This window comes from Lepisosteus platostomus, chromosome 3 (assembly GCF_059453375.1).
Source record: "Lepisosteus platostomus isolate fLepPlt1 chromosome 3, fLepPlt1.hap1, whole genome shotgun sequence".
Lineage (NCBI taxonomy): Eukaryota > Metazoa > Chordata > Actinopteri > Semionotiformes > Lepisosteidae > Lepisosteus > Lepisosteus platostomus.
In genome coordinates this window covers 5014681-5030734 of record NC_142613.1, presented here as the reverse complement: position 1 = coordinate 5030734, position 16054 = coordinate 5014681, and the positions used below count along the sequence as shown (strand labels likewise).

The window sequence follows — 16054 nt, the reverse complement described above, 5'->3', positions numbered from 1 at the left end:
CTGTCAGGTTTCAGGTTCCATTGAAAGGTACAGTAATGCACTGAGCAAAAAATTGGGTATACACAAAGCAAACTCTTTTAATAGTGATTTCCAGAGACATGCAATGTGCCCTGATACAGAAATAGTAACTGGAGAAATGTAGGAGATATGCCATTTTCGGTAGCATAACGAAGGATGTTCAATAACAATTGTCCTAAAATAAGGGGACACCAATTATACAGTATATACAGTATACTGTATATAAACAATGTAGTAGTGGAATTTATAATTTAAACTGTTTGGATTTTATTTTATTCCTCCTAACTTTCTCCATGGAATCATACTGTATGTTTTGCATAAGTTAATGTTTTAAGTATAGAGATAAGTATACATTTTCTTCATTAGTATGGTTGTTAACATGCAGTACAGTACATACACTAATACAAAAACTGTACTGTATGCATACAGTAATTAACAGCACCTCCTGACACTCTTAGAACCATTGCAGTTCTAACCGTCTGTGAATGCCTTTATGAGCTGTTCAAAGCTTAATTATCTTAGAAGCTTAATCATTCATTGCACACCTTTGTGCTGGTTACATGTCAAACTCATTTATACTTATGGGTCAGCGGTATAGCATCTTCCTTGTCATATATCCTGTGCTAGGAATGGCTGATTGGAGTCTCATTAATAAGTGCAAGCTGACTAACATAAATTAGCAGAATCCTAAGAAGAAAATATCATAATACATTTGTTTAACTTTTGAATAATTTGTAATGTTATTCAAGAGGCCATTCTCAATGGATATTAAATTACGTTTCCTAATTTGTGATAAAATATGACTCTTACAGAAGCTGACAGAATGCCTTAAAGTAAGGTGAAGCCACCTAAAATAACTATAGGCTTTCAAAAAGGATAACATGATTTCACATAGAAAAAACTGCCTCTTTCCCTCAGTATCTATGGAAAAGGTTTAACCTGGGACGTGTAGTGACAGCGCTGATGGCGTTAGCTGTAGAGCTGGGATGAGCTTTGCAGGGATCTGGGCTAAACAACCATTTCTGCAACTTTCCCAGTTGCCTATAGTAGGGTCTGTGAGAGAAGTGCTGAAGTGCTTTCCAGTCAGCTGCTCTATTTCTCAAAATGATTTAAAGATATCTCTAAAAGGGCTTAATATAGCTATCTGTAATTGATTCGATGATGTCTCTACATGCATTTAAAGATATCTTCAAAGAGTTGATGGCTGTATGGGTGGGGAGTATGGGAGGAGCCTGTCTGTCCATCCTCATTCACATTCTTGCTGATAAAAAAGACTTGTTATTTACACCTTCCAGGGGAAGCAATGAAAAAGCCAAACAAAATGTTGGGGGATATATATATATAGTTAAATGAATTTTATTTAAATCCAGGGATATACAGTAATATTACAATTGTGTAACAGTAATGCCTCACTTAGAATACAGTGTAAAACTTGTGTCACCATGTCATAGAAAAGATATTGTTGCACCGGAATCTGTCCAGAGAAGAGCAGCCAGATGCTGTACATTCCTGAGTTTAAGGAAATGTCCAAACTGACAGGCTGGAGGGACTGCTGCTTTGTAGGCTTGAAGAGAGGAGACACTGACGGGAGCCAGGCTTTCTCAGAATAAGCAGCAAAACACAAACCAGAGGGCACAAATGGTAAATACTGTACGATATGTGGAAGAGCACAGAACAAAGAGCGTGTCTTTATGCAAAGTGTTGTTGGATCGTGGGACAAGTTTCCCAGCCATGTAGTTGAAGCTGATAACCTTGCTTCTTTCAATGATGAGATCCTGGGGTGAATTAACCATTAAATGGCCAGGCGGGCCAGGTGGCCTCCCCTCTTTTAGAACCTGTCTTATGCTCTCGCTCCCTTCATGCAACGTCATTCTCAAGACCTGAGATGTAGAAAAATGACTCTGGATTTTGTGGGTATACCATGAGAAATGTTCTGAAAAACCTTCAAGCAGTCCTTGACGGTTGGTATATGAGAGTTTGGTAACACTATTATGGATTCTGGCAAAGTATGGAGAAAAATAAATCTCACTCATGTCTGCCTACAAACCCTAGAGATCTACAAACTCTTTCACTTTTTTTTTTCATTTTTTGCTTCAAGTGTAAAACGTTAGAAGAGTGGCAGTTTTAGATGCCTTTTAGCACAATGTCACCTCATAAGTCATTACTTAAAGAGACGGTAACACATGGCCATGGTCCACGACTGCTCATTTAACTTTATTCCTTTTTTGAAACTCATGTTTAACATTAGGAAACACACCTCTTCCAGCAATTACTGACTGGCAAATTGCTATTATAACTCTCATTCAGAAAAGGGTGATACAACCAAACCTGGTAATTACAGAATTATTTATATTACAGTATTTATAAGGTTATAGAAATGATCATTAGAACTTAACATAAGGCAATAATAGGTTTTTAGTTAGTCATCAAGAATGCAGAAAAGGTGGATCTCTCTTAATTTACCTGTTAGAGTTCTTTAAACATAATTTGATTCAAACAAAGTACTGTACATGATACTGTACTGCTTATTAGGACCTTCCAGATTTATCATTTATCTAGGTTTTGCTATAGTTACTTAATCACATTTTCAGAGGATGCCAAGTGGTAGAGTTAACAAACACTGTAGGCTACAAAGGAAAATAAAAAAAAAAGATTTAGATATAATTCAAGACTACCCACCGCAGCTAATATTTAATTGTAGCTAATATTTAATGAAGATCACTACACGTAATATAAACATTAAATGTAAAAGTTCCATCTTATATTTTTTAGTTTATGCATAATATAAGGTGATGAAAACTGAACTTGAAGCAGCTGCTCATGAAAAAGACTTAGGTTTCTTTGTTGTCAAATTATTAAAAGGGATGTTATGCTAAAACTGTTTGATGCACTTTTACTGTAGGTCCTTATTTAAAATATTGTGTATTATTTTAATCATCATGTGTTAGAAAGAGGTTCCTGCTCTGGAATCGGTGACTACTGTAGATGCATTCTGAGGCTCAAAGGATTGTCTTACTCTGACAAGCTAAAAAATATATATTTTCAGGCTTAAAGAGACAAGACTATAAGGTGACCTGATTCAAGTGTTCAAAAGCCTCAAAGGTATTGTCAAGGTCATCCAAATGGATTTCTTTAGAATTCACAATGAAACACACACCAGAGGACATCATGATAATGGGAAAGTGCCTTTGTAGCTCATGACAAGAGGTACAGTTCTTTACATAAGGATTGTAGGACTCTGAAACAAGTTGCAACACCTCTTGGAATACTTTGGTTTTCCGCTTCTGCTGTATGGGATAAGTGGGTGTGCCCAGTTCTGTACCCATAATTTCCTAAACTCAAGCAAAGTTGGGGTGTAATAGTAGGGGGTCGTGTGGTGCCACCTACCCAATATGACCGGGGTTATTCTCTCTTAAATTCAGTAATTCAGTCTCACTTTGTACTGCATCACTGTCCTGAAAAATTCCAATATTTCTTCAGTGCAGCTAGTCTGCCCTTTTCTGGATGATGTAAATGTCAAACCTTGGTGCTTTCTTTAAGAAATAAATTCCAATAACTAAAAATAAAAAGGATAATAAGGAGGGTGAGGAGATAGAATTTACTGAGATCAAAATTGCTTTGGTCTGGAGTTAAACATCAGGGAACATTAAGCCATTTATAAATACCACTGCAGATTTTGGCATTCACAGTTGGTAGACTGCACCATGCAAGTTTGTAACTACTTTTCATTATGTAAAGCTTGAGAAAAACAAACAACACATATTAGCTTTTAATCTAAACCTGTGCTGTTTTTATGAGCCTTGTGATATAAACATCAGAAAGGAAATTAAGCATACCAGTAAATGCTATGTGATATGTTCTGCCTCTGAAGGAAGTTGACTACTGTAGATAACAAAAAAAAGTTGTTGCTTGCATCAGGAGTTACCTTCTAATGTTTTTTTTTGATGACACCGTAGAACAAAACCATTAGAACAACTGTCAAGACCCTCATTATGAATGAGACCTTCTGCTTCCCCTGAAAGCTCAGCCTAATTAACAGATTAGCATAAAATTGCTCTGAAGCCATTATTATGCACATTGCCAGTGCAGCACTGCAGAGAACTAGCAATATTCAGATTTCCACTGGGCCTCAGTTTATTAAGAGTGCTTACTTAAATTGACCAAATAAAAGTAAAGCCACACATTATATACTGTAGCACAGCTTTAAATGTGGCATTTTTGTTATCAACTTATGGGTGCCACTTTAATTAATATGTTGAATGGTAAAATTATAACAAAGAATCACTGATCAAAAGAGTTTGGTTTTACATAATAAACCGAGACAGATTAAAAGATCTAAGGAAGATAATCAGTATAATGGTTCTCTCCACCCCCACCCCCTCACCACTTCAAAACTCATTATTGAAAAGCTTATAAACTTGAAAAAAACTATAAAAGTTAAAGGCTGTAATGAACACATTCCCATCACAGACATCTCTCTTCCTCTTTCCCCTACAGCTTCAGTGAAGAAGAGGCTCAATGTTAAAAAACACTTACGAAAAAATGGAGAGTGTCAAAGTATCCTCAATAACCTACATATAGGTAGCTAGGAGTTTTTTTTTCTTTTCGTAAAAGTGTGCTAGCCTGCAGGGAACTGAAACTCCCCTAAAAAAGCAATCACAAAGAAAATTGCTCTTGCAACTCTGCATATCGCACTGCAAACTTTTTATCTTGCCACCACTGAGATGTTTCGTCATTGTTTTGTAATTAAGTGACTCAAACTTTGTTGCAACCTTTATAACCTGTGCGCCAACTTTACTACAAGCAGTTCAGTTCACAGGTTCTGAATGCTATTATTTTTTCAACTATGTCAACATCTAAAATAACATTTGACATACCTTTAATTAGATTATTCATGAGAAGTCTTAACCACCACTTGCTAGAAAGAATGAGCATTGAAGACACTTAGAGGTTGTACTGTAATTGTTTAGTCAAACAACATTTATTGTCCTTATATCATTGCTATTAATGGATGGAAACAATGTCAATATGAGTGAGAATACTGTACTGTATACAGTATATATACTGTTTTGCATGTCTTAGGTGTCAAAGACACATCTATCATTTGCAATATACAGTATGTACAGTACAATATAAATTAGGTATCAGCAATTTAATTAGGCCATTCGTGTTTTTTATTAACATCTTTTATGTAATACTATAGACTGTTAATTGTTGATTTTTGATTCACATTCATCAGTGTCTTCAAAAACATTATCATCAGTTTGATGTAATCTAAACAAAGGAGGCCAACCAGGTCATATGACATGTTTTGGAACTAGCCAATCCAATTAACCAGTATTTACCAGTGACATCCCTGAGTTCCTTGTCATTACCATCCTTTACTCCTCTCTACACACCCATAAAGCGAAAAAGGCTTCTTTTCGTACTTTGTAAAATGACAAAATGGCTCCAATTCCAGATGATCACGATAGAATTGTGTTTCTGCATTGAGAAGAGAAAACGCTGAGTTAAAAAAGTAATAAAAAACATATCAAAGCCTTGACATGACTGACATGACATACAGCAGTGTACTGTATAAAGACACCTATGAATATTTGTATGAAACTTTTCTAATTGACCTCGGAATTAAGTTTCTTGTATTCGAACTACAGTGCCTCATCTTTTATTTGGAATTTGTGGATTATGAGTCCTTCTTCAGGTCTGCAGTTCTTGGAAATGCCTGTTCCTGAAAATACCTTCCAGAGGGTCTATGGCAAATACAGAAACCTTTCATATTGACCCATTGATCAATTTAATAGCCCTTCGAACCGCTGAAATAAAATGAGCTTTGAATACGGTTCTGTGAGGAATGGAAGAGAAGAGAATGGTCACAATAAATTTCTCGCTTCTTACAATATGTCAGGGCAATTAGTGCAACACTTCAATTCTTCGTCAAAGTTGGGGTTAATAAACTGAATAGAACCTTAGTTGAAATTTATGATAAGGACCACTTTTTAATGCTTTGAGCAGTGTAGAATTTTGAGTGGAAGCTATATAAATATAATTCTTCCAATGTATAAAATTAAAGTGTCTAAGATTATAAGGCTTCATCTCGATTATGTACAGCATGCTGATACAACTCTTGGTTTTGAAATTCCATTAATCGCAATATATATTACAACTAGAACGCTCTCGCACTTTGCCATACAGGAAAGCCATTTATAAAACATATTAAACTGCCTCCCACTGGGAGATGATCAAGAGTTGTGCATTTTGAGGAGGTAATGGTAATATCTTAGGTTGAACATTAATGGGTTCTAATGTACATGAGTATTAGTTTATGACTGTATAGCTCTCCGATAAGTAATTTACTTGTTTTGTTACCCATTTATAAAAGTTGGTCATGGCATGCTTTAATGCAAATTAAGTCCTGCAGTGAGTACTAGCATAAATGATTTGCTACTCACCAGGGTGATGGGCATTGATCTTTTTCTTCGACTTATATTTTGTTTCAAATTACTAGGTTTCTGTAGTGCCGTTGTGACACACTTCATAAGCTTCCTTAAAAATAATGTTTTCACTATTCTACTACAGGTTATTCGGAATCACATGTCCATGGAGCAACACTGTTCTAAAGAATTGGAATGAGCATGACCTGGGGGGGAAGAAGTGGCATTAGGATCTAAAGCAATTTGGGAATGGCAGCATAACATTGTAATTGTAGCATGTCTTGCCCATGCGGGCCACAGTTGCCTCATAACATTCCTATTAGTGATCTTGTTTGTCCCAGGGGCATCACAACACACTCTGGCTATCTGTCAGTGTTCCCCTCTATCAATCATCCAATTAATCATCCAGTTGATTTCTTCCTATTTAAAACCTGTTACTGTACACCACTGAATCAATGCTCTGACATTGAGATTCCTTAGGAAGTAAGAGATTAAGAGAGAGATCACTTTATTGGCCATATGCAATTTCTTGTATTAGGAATTTGTCTTTTCACATACCCCAACTTGCTCTCCATGAGACACACAGACAGGGAGAAAAGCTGGGGGTCAGAGCAAAGGGTCAGCCATTTATGTGGCGCCCCTGGATCACTTGGGGTGAAGGGCCTTGCTCAGGGGTCCAACAGAGTAGGTTTTCTCTGCCAGCCGCAGGATACGAACCAGCAACAGGTGCAGATCCTTAGCCACAGAGCCACCTCACCACCCCCAAGTGCTGCACCCCACGCTGTTCTGAGAGTCAAGTCAGCCTGAAAACCTGAAAAATCCCCAACTTCTGAGACTTGAAACTTGGAACCTGAAACCTGCCTGCAACCCTGACAACCAGCACCAGCAAGTCAGCAGTTTCCACAATTCTCGCCTCCGAGTCACTGCAATTGGATTCCTGTCTGTCAGTTACCATAGCTGTCAGTTTCAACTAGTCATGGCGTTACAAATCCTAAAAATTCTGACATTGAACTTACCTTAAATGTGACCAAAAATTGGCAAACCTACCTTATCAAAGGTAAGAAAATGAAAAATTTTGAAGATGAGGAAAATGTAGTGATGTTCTGCACTGCATAATTAAAAAAGGGGGGGTGAAGTCTTTAAATGAAATGCATGACGGACTGAGGAAGGTGGAAAATGAGGAGCTGGCAGGTTTATTTCTGCATGCAGCTTCTGGGTGGTACCTTAGCTCCACCTCAGAAAAATGGAAAAAAGACAGACAGGGGAATTGCAAGCTCTGTAATTGGGGAATTGGCATGACAAACATAATGTTTATTTACAATTGAATAGCTCTCTGAATCATCCCTCAATGTCAACAGAAGTGTTAGAAAGTCTGCTGCAGAACAAGGTAAAAGCCCAAAATGTCTTACAGTACATGAACATCTCAAGGTGAAGAGTCACATGAGCTCTTCGTGGAACCAAATATGTGCTTGGAAAGAATTTGTATGGAGAAGATTTGTAAATTCCCAGCTTTGTTCTGCATAAAGAAAAGATTTGCACAAGTCACCTAGGTATGAGCCTTTCAAAATAGTGCTGATTAAAAAAATCATTATTTATTGTCCAGTGCGTGCTTTTCATTTAGCTCCATGCCATTCCTTGTGCTGCAAAAAACAAAGGAGAAATGTAATTTAAAAAACATTAATAATCTGAAAAGCAGCACTTATAAAAAAGACAGCAGACGTGAGCAACAAAATAAATTAATATTTGAGAGTGGCTCTGTGTGATAATGAAAAGATAAAAGAAGCGGAGCGAATGGAGGGGAATCATGAATAAATTAAGCTTATCTTTGCTCCTAAAATGTAATTGAAGAGCATAATGCACATACAGACAGTTTCAATAGTAGGACTAAGCAAATAAAAGGGAAACAAACATACAAATTAAGCACAGATTTCAGTTAGGTAATTAAAATGACTTAGCAACTATTTACTGAAAAACAGTGCAGAATTCATGTTTGCTAACATCTGTTGAGGCATAGTTATAGTTTAGCTACCAAAGAGAAACCATGTCTGATTGACCTCTGTTTACAGGACCGATGTGTACTCCACAAATATCTACACATCCACCAAATGTATCTTAGAGATAACAGTCATTAAAGGTGCTAATTGCTGAGATTAAATTCACAAATCACTTAGAGATTTGCAGCCTAATGAAAAATATTACTTTGGTGTCTACTGATAATGCAGTAACAACATTCAGCACATTGAATATCCAATAGTATCTCTTGTCAGACAGTTGTGATGTGACTTGTTCAGTTACTCAGATATTACCTGTAATGAAAATACCAGAGCATCTCCTACGTGTTTAAGCTTCTTTCCTGTTGCTCCCTGTGGATGTCAGAATACAATTCCAAATACTGCTGCTCAGCTCTAAGGACGTAATTGATTTGGCTCCTGACTATGCTGAAGAGATCTCACCATGACTGGAATGTGCAGTATATGATCAGATATTTCCCAAGCCAGAAAATACATAACCTGCCAGAGAGTTTTTAGATCCTGTATTGATCATATGAGTTCCCTTTGGGCTCACAAATGAAAATCATCCTTGACCATAACGGATAACCAATGAATAAAAGAATTGCGGTTCATGTACTGTATGTTTTTAGTTGTATTTCAGATTATGTGAAGACTTGAAGTTTTGCTTTAGAATTCTGAATATTTTCAAAGTCTGTATCCCCAAATATTTCCATACATCCATTTTCTTATCACTTCTTCCAATTCTGGAGCCTATCCCAGGAAGCAATGGGCACAAGGCAGGATACACCCTGGATGGGATGCCAGTCCATTGCGGGGCACAGACACACTGTACACACTCACACCAGGCCCAGTTTTTCCAGAAGCAAGTTAACCTAACAGTATATTTTTGAACTGTGGGAGGAAACCAGGGCACCTGGAGGGAACTAATACAAACACATACAAGAAGAGCATACAAACTCCATGCAGGTGGCATCCCAGGTCTGGAATTGAACCCAGAGCCCTGACACTGCTAACCACTGCACCACAGTGCTGCCCTTCTCAAATTAAATTTGAAATTTGAATGTCATTTTGTCTAGAAATGCTTTAACAATAGGATCTTTGTTATAGTTAGGGCTACATTAGCTCATATGTCTTTGGTTGTACAAAATGCCAGAAGCACCCAGGATCCAATTCAAATGTATTTATTAGTCCTACAATTTCAGTTTTCCTATGAAATTTTAGAGCAAAGTAATTTTCAGATATGTGTAACATTAAAGGTCATATCAAAAATATTTCTTGGGAAGGTTCAGTATGTCTCGGGGCACTGAGCTTTGATGCACCAAGAAGCCTAAGCAGATTACTGTCTTCATTAAGCATAGCTAGGAGCTAGTGCATCACAACACTGAACTGGATTTAGAGCGAATGTCGTGCAGTACAAAACTGAGAGCTCACATCGAATATCAAAATTCTGTCCTTGCATCTTAAAAGAATTTGATTTTCCATTAAATTCACATCTTTACACATCAGTATTAATCATATTCCAAAACCTACAAGAGTGAATAACTAATGTGGTTGCATTGTACAGTGCAGATATCAATAAATATTGATAAAAAAACACTGAAGAATCACCACACAATTCCAATCCTTTCTATCTGCCCATCCTTGTATTTACGTTATCTGTCTGTCTGTTTACTTCTCATCTTCAGATTTTATTAATCCACTGTTGAGTGGAGCCCTGCCTTTCCATCAATGTCTGTGTCACTTTCACACAGGTGTGAGGGTTATTTTGACACTGTTAAAGATGTATTGTCTGCTACTACTGTGGGCTAAGTTCTCCCAGCAAGGGACATAGTGTTTGTGTCAATGCCAATTGAGTTACACAAAACATGACCTGAACAGTAATGAAGAGTTTCACTCAAGTTAGACATGTGGTTATCAGCTCCAAATAAATGGAAGTATACTGTAAAATCCGAATTTTTATGAGTGCAAAGCAATATATTGTTATGTTGGTCCACATGGCAGTTAGTGCCACTTGCAGATTTCCAGTTTTGTGTTCAGGTTTGGCCTGGAGCACCTTCTGTATGGAGACTGGCTTGCATGTTCTACTCATGCTTACATGGAGTTTCCCTGGGTGCTTCAGTTTCTTCTCTCCTTCTTAAGACATGCTGGCCTGGTTAACTGGACCACTGTCTCTGACTTAACAGGGCAAACATTTCTTTATCTTTACAAAATGTGCAGCAGAAACTCAAAAAGCAGATGACCGGCACATGAGCTTAACACAGTTCTGAATTAAAGCATAAGACAGAGATAATAAGGTACATACGGTGGTCTGTGTATTGTGCAATTTCAATTGAGCTGTAAACATGGCAAATGCTTTAGTGAGCATCAGGACAGAATTAGTGGAATAGCACTCAGACTGCGGCACATGATGTGTCCCACCTCTCATTAGCAATGCTAATAGTACATTTCCATCCAATCCTGCTCTCCCAACACAATATTTTACAAAAGCGGCAAGGAAAATGAAAATACAGTAGAAGGAAGAAATCTTTTCTATTTACACATAGGGCCATCGGTAACCAAAGAGCAATTCTGTCGGTCACATGGTTTCTTGAATTACTTCAAGGAGAACAACTCAAGTAATAACAATAGCCATTTCTTGCACTTAAAATAATGTTTTCAATCCTATAGGATACCAAGGTTCTTTATAAGAAGACGGTAAGAAGGGTACCCAGTGAAGTGTGGCACCCACCTGTGTCAAAAAAGATTTAGCTTTTCTGAATATTTACTATATAATACACTGGTATGGCATACAATATCAGTCTCACTGAAACCAGCTTAGCAGCCTGATTGGTCTGGCATTGTCATGTTTTGAGGAGACCTTCAACCTGCAGTAGGATGTAACATGGGGTTTAACGTTTTTTTATGTACTGTATTTGTAGGTATATTGTATATTTTGTATACAAAATATATTTTATAATATATTGTGTTGTTTGTATAGTACATTTGCATTTACTCCATGTATACTGTGTGCATATATTATCTTTATTATAAAGTTACATTGTGATTTTATTGAGATTTAATTTTCAGTGCTGTGGTGGGTCTGTGAAGAGACCTACTGTAGTCACATCACTTCTTCAGTGCTGTGTCTGATGCATCTTTATTTTTTCCCTTACAAATCGTGATTAGGATAATTATCTTGTAAAAATCAATAATGTCTTGCAAGTATATCATTATTTAGCTTTTCATTAAAAAAGCTGTCATCTACAGGCTCAAATGCTGCATAGGACACGCTACAGTATATAATCTTACCTTGCTGCTTTCTTAGAGATGTGTCTAGTGATATAATACAAATTCAGTCCGGAACAAGTGGCACAAAATCCTTATGACTAATACTATATGGTACGAAGATCATACACCGTGGCTTAAGGGAATGCAGATGAAACATTCTGACACAGTGGATTTTAAAAGGTCAAGCTCCATTTTTCAAATGTAGAATGTTTTAATACATGTTAAATATGCACATACTGTATAGAGTTCCTTGTATTCACACTGCTTTTTTGATAAAGAGGACTCTCATTGGTACCAGAGGCTTATATGAGAATACATGTTTCTTTTAGGGCAACAAAATTAACATAATTTTGTTGTTTTCATAGCCCACCTAAAAACTGAAATTGCATTATAAACTTATTTTGAAGACAGTGGGATTTTCAAAGGGTTGCTACTGTAAATAGCAGTATGCAATAGATACTTCTAGTGGGGCAATGCACCCAATTTGTATAAGGAGCCATTGATGCTGTGCGGAGGAGATTGCTCAGCCTCCAAATCTGATGACCTCACACATAGTTGACCAGATACGGTGATCCCTGTCAGATTGGAGCACAGCAAATAATAATAATAGTAATAATAATTGATATGGGCCCATTAGCAGTGCTTTACAGTAAGAAAGAAGTTAACAAGGAGAGGAGGTAATAAAAGGAGCACAATAAAACCAAGGGTTTAGAATGCAGAAGAAGATGTAAGGGGGCAGACACAGAACCCATTAAGTAAAAGCCTTTCTGAAGAAGGCTTTCAAAAATGTTCTTAAAGATAGAGAGGTTGTTAAAGAAATAATAACTCAAGGAACAGCGATTTCTTGTTAATTATATGTTTCTTTTGGCTTGTAGACCCAGGAATTTACACAGCCTCCTCTCAAATGAAATTTTGGTGTTTAATCGTGCCGTCAAATCAGATTTCATAATCTATCTGTTTCCAGCATTTAACTCTCCAGGCATGTACGATCTAATCAAGTGAACCACCCAGTTCCACATAGCTTCGGAAATTACACATCTCATGATTAAATCACCACATACATCATGATATATTGTGGCATTTATTGCACAGTTATTGACAGAGTGCTTTTTAATAACATAAAAACTGATGGATATTCTAGGAAATAAAGAAATCTCTTCTAAATATTTGGCAGAAAAAATAATGAATGCTGCATAGTGTTGATATGACAGTAGGTCTGCCTCTTGGCATCTCTTAATCATGATAAACCAGTTTTAAATTAGTTACATTTTTTTTTTTGCTAAACTAGCTAGTAAGGAGCACAGACCTGTTCAATCTTAACATTAGTATAAACTTTGTTCAAAGAGTTAAAGCTGGGGAGTTCGTAAATATGCATCAAGCCATAGTAGAACAGTCGTACAATTCAGATGCTGAACAAAAAACAAATTGTATATGTCTGTAGAATTCATAGAGGTGTGTTTTTTGTTTCTGGAAATATTAACACTGAAAAAGTTATTTTATTTCTCAGAGGTCCTTTATTATGTTTTTGACATACTGTATAAACCTTTGTTAAGTTGTACTTAAGTATCATATGATTTAATCATTTTTCAGACATTTTCCCCTTTATTATCTGCATATGGTTTGATGAATGCCCAATGATTAGTATATTAATAAATACTATTTAACATTCTGCTAATAAATAATTACTTTCTAATTATTCCTCAGATCTGGCTAATTTAACAGATTATGTATTAAATAATACTTTTTTACACTCTCAGAAAATAAAAAAAAGCATAATCAAGGACTGTTAGACAATGGATCATTATTTGCATGGCCTATTTTCTCTGTGTTCACGTACAGTATTACCAATATGGAAGTTTGGAAGGACATACTGTAGGAAATGTAACGCAATCATTTTGACATTGATAGTACATTGAAATACTCTCTGTCCACTTCACAACATTGAAACAAGGAGAAACTCTGGCCTTTTGAGCTTCTGTGCTTGGGTGTGGACTGTGTGTGTGTGATTTGATAGTCTTGCGAGCCTCCTGAATAAATGCTTGACTTGCCATCAGTACTTTGGCTCTGGCATGTAATTTAAAAAAATGGAAAGGTTTACAGGTACCTTTTCATTTGGAAGCACTGCATTGCCTTTCAAACTGCATTACATTCTGTCAGAATCACACTCATAATGAAACCTCTCTGCTAGTGTGGAAATGTCATATTTTCAAGGCAGGGATTAAAGCAAAAAGTGCATTAGCAGGAGGTTGGGACTAAGAATATACATCATTTAAGATGGAGTACACACAGGCAGCAGAAAACATGTGAAAAGGGAAAAATAGGTTTGGACAGAAATTTAAGGTTCTGACAAATTTGAGCAAATTAATGTAATCCATCAATATTTAATGGCGAAAATTAGCATTAAGATCCAAGTAGGTGGTGGTGAGATGCTCATACTTACCTAGGCAATTCAAGGCAGGACACGCACAGAAACACAGTTGTAAGGCAAAAAAGAGTGTTCTTTTTTTACGGTGCAGTCTCATGCTAATAATTCCCATCCATGAATTGGCTTCGTTACTCTGCTCTCTTCCCCACTGATAGCTGATATGTGGTGAGGGTACTGGCGCACTATGGCTGCCGTCGCATCATCCAGGTACTGTAGATGCTGCACATTGGTGGTGGTGGAGGGGATCCCCATTACCTGTAAAGCACTTTGAGGGGAGTGTCCAGAAAAGCGCTATATAAGTGTAAGCAATTATTATTATTATTATTATTAATATCATGCTATCAAATTCAAAAAAATTGTGGTTCTTCACTGTAAAACCCTCTCTGTAAACACACTGGGCAGCTAAGCTGTTTACCGGCTTTCAAATGCCAGTCTCTTTTTGAAGCTTCCAAAAATACCCAAGGACAAATCCACGTATTTGTTGTTTGTTAACTCATCTCCTTCTTCCTAGAACCATGCACTAAAGAAGATTTGCCCTCTTTCTTCAGACAGCAGAAAGATAACAATACAGGTAACCAAGGAGGTTTTTGATTGTCACTTAACCAATTGTCATCAACCAATTAGTCAGGTGACCTAGGACAGCAGAGCAGCCCTCAATGCTTTCTGGGTAATGCAGTGAAGAACCGCCATATTGTCTCCACCTACAGTACCACCCTCTTACAGTACAGTATATACTGTAGCAAAACACATATCTATGAGAAACAAATTAACAAGACAGTGTTCTTCCAATTTAAGACTAGAAAATCAGGCTGTATCACCTAATAAAAAGGTCACCATACTGAATAGTATAAATCAGAATAGTAAGCTCTTCAAATACTGGAAACCTTTCTGAATAGTATAAAGTTTCTAGAATAATTTATTCATAATCCTTGAGAAAGACCAATGATATGGAGAGGTACACTTGCACCACCATGAGCCTAATTTAGTTTAAAAACAAAAGAATCTCAACTACAACAGCAGATAGTAGTTATTAGGTCAGTTACTGTGACCTATTTCTGTAAGAGTTCATTAAAACTCAGAGATGCTGCTTCACCCCAGCATCTCCCAGATTACCTTGTGTTCATGTGCCATTCTCATTCTCATTCCTCCATCCTAGAAATTCATTTTTCACAGCACTCAGCCTGCCATTGTAAAGGGCATTTCCCTTTGGTCTTTTTGTCATTTAATTCCTTTTTTTTTCCCACAACAGCAAGATTTCTTGCTGAAACATGAACACAGATTTCTTCCTTCCTTTTTTCTTTCGCCTTCTTCCCACCAAAGCTGCTTCTCGCTGTATCAGGCATTCACAGCTGGCTAAGCAGTTTCAGGAATGTCGCCAAACCCTTGTACCTCTGATGGCACAATGAGGAATTTGAGTAATTATGCTGAATGTGGTAATAGACTTTCTCTGAGGAGCATATCAAACAAGTGCACGAGATGACCCAGAAAGATGAGCACGAGATGAGGTTAAACAGCCCGGATATATTTTCCTTTTTTATTTTAATTGCCTTTTCCATTCTCTGTAATGTGTTTGCCATCAGGGTTTTTTTCTTACACTGCATTGACGGGACTTTAACCAATTGACATCTCATTTTTCCAAGTGTAATTCTGTTTGATAGCTGGAGATAAATGACCCACTGCATGCATTGATTTTAAAAATGACTAAGTAAGTAAAAAGAGCAGGTTAGCATTTTTTGATACTAAGCTTTCTAATAATTATAAGGACTTCCGCATAGTTCCAGGGGGAAATGATGACCATAGTTTCTCTGTGAAAAGCACTGCTTCCTTCTGTCAGATGTCATCCATCTGTTCAACATTTCTGGAATTAAAAGTGTATTATAAACTTTAGCATAGCATTTTCT

At 36.9% G+C, this 16054-nt stretch overlaps 1 long non-coding RNA gene across 2 annotated transcripts; it reads right to left on the bottom strand.

Moving 5' to 3' along the window:
- Positions 1 to 1357: 1357 nt before the first annotated feature.
- On the bottom strand, positions 1358 to 15532 carry LOC148674164 (uncharacterized). Of its 2 annotated transcripts, none has more exons than XR_015935049.1 (3): positions 15267 to 15532; positions 14169 to 14444; positions 1358 to 8089 (listed from the first exon to the last, which is right to left on the bottom strand). It is a non-coding gene; the product is annotated as an uncharacterized LOC148674164 (long non-coding RNA). The 2 variants fall into 2 exon arrangements; XR_015935055.1 differs by having other exon boundaries at positions 14169 to 14418.
- Positions 15533 to 16054: the final 522 nt, after the last annotated feature.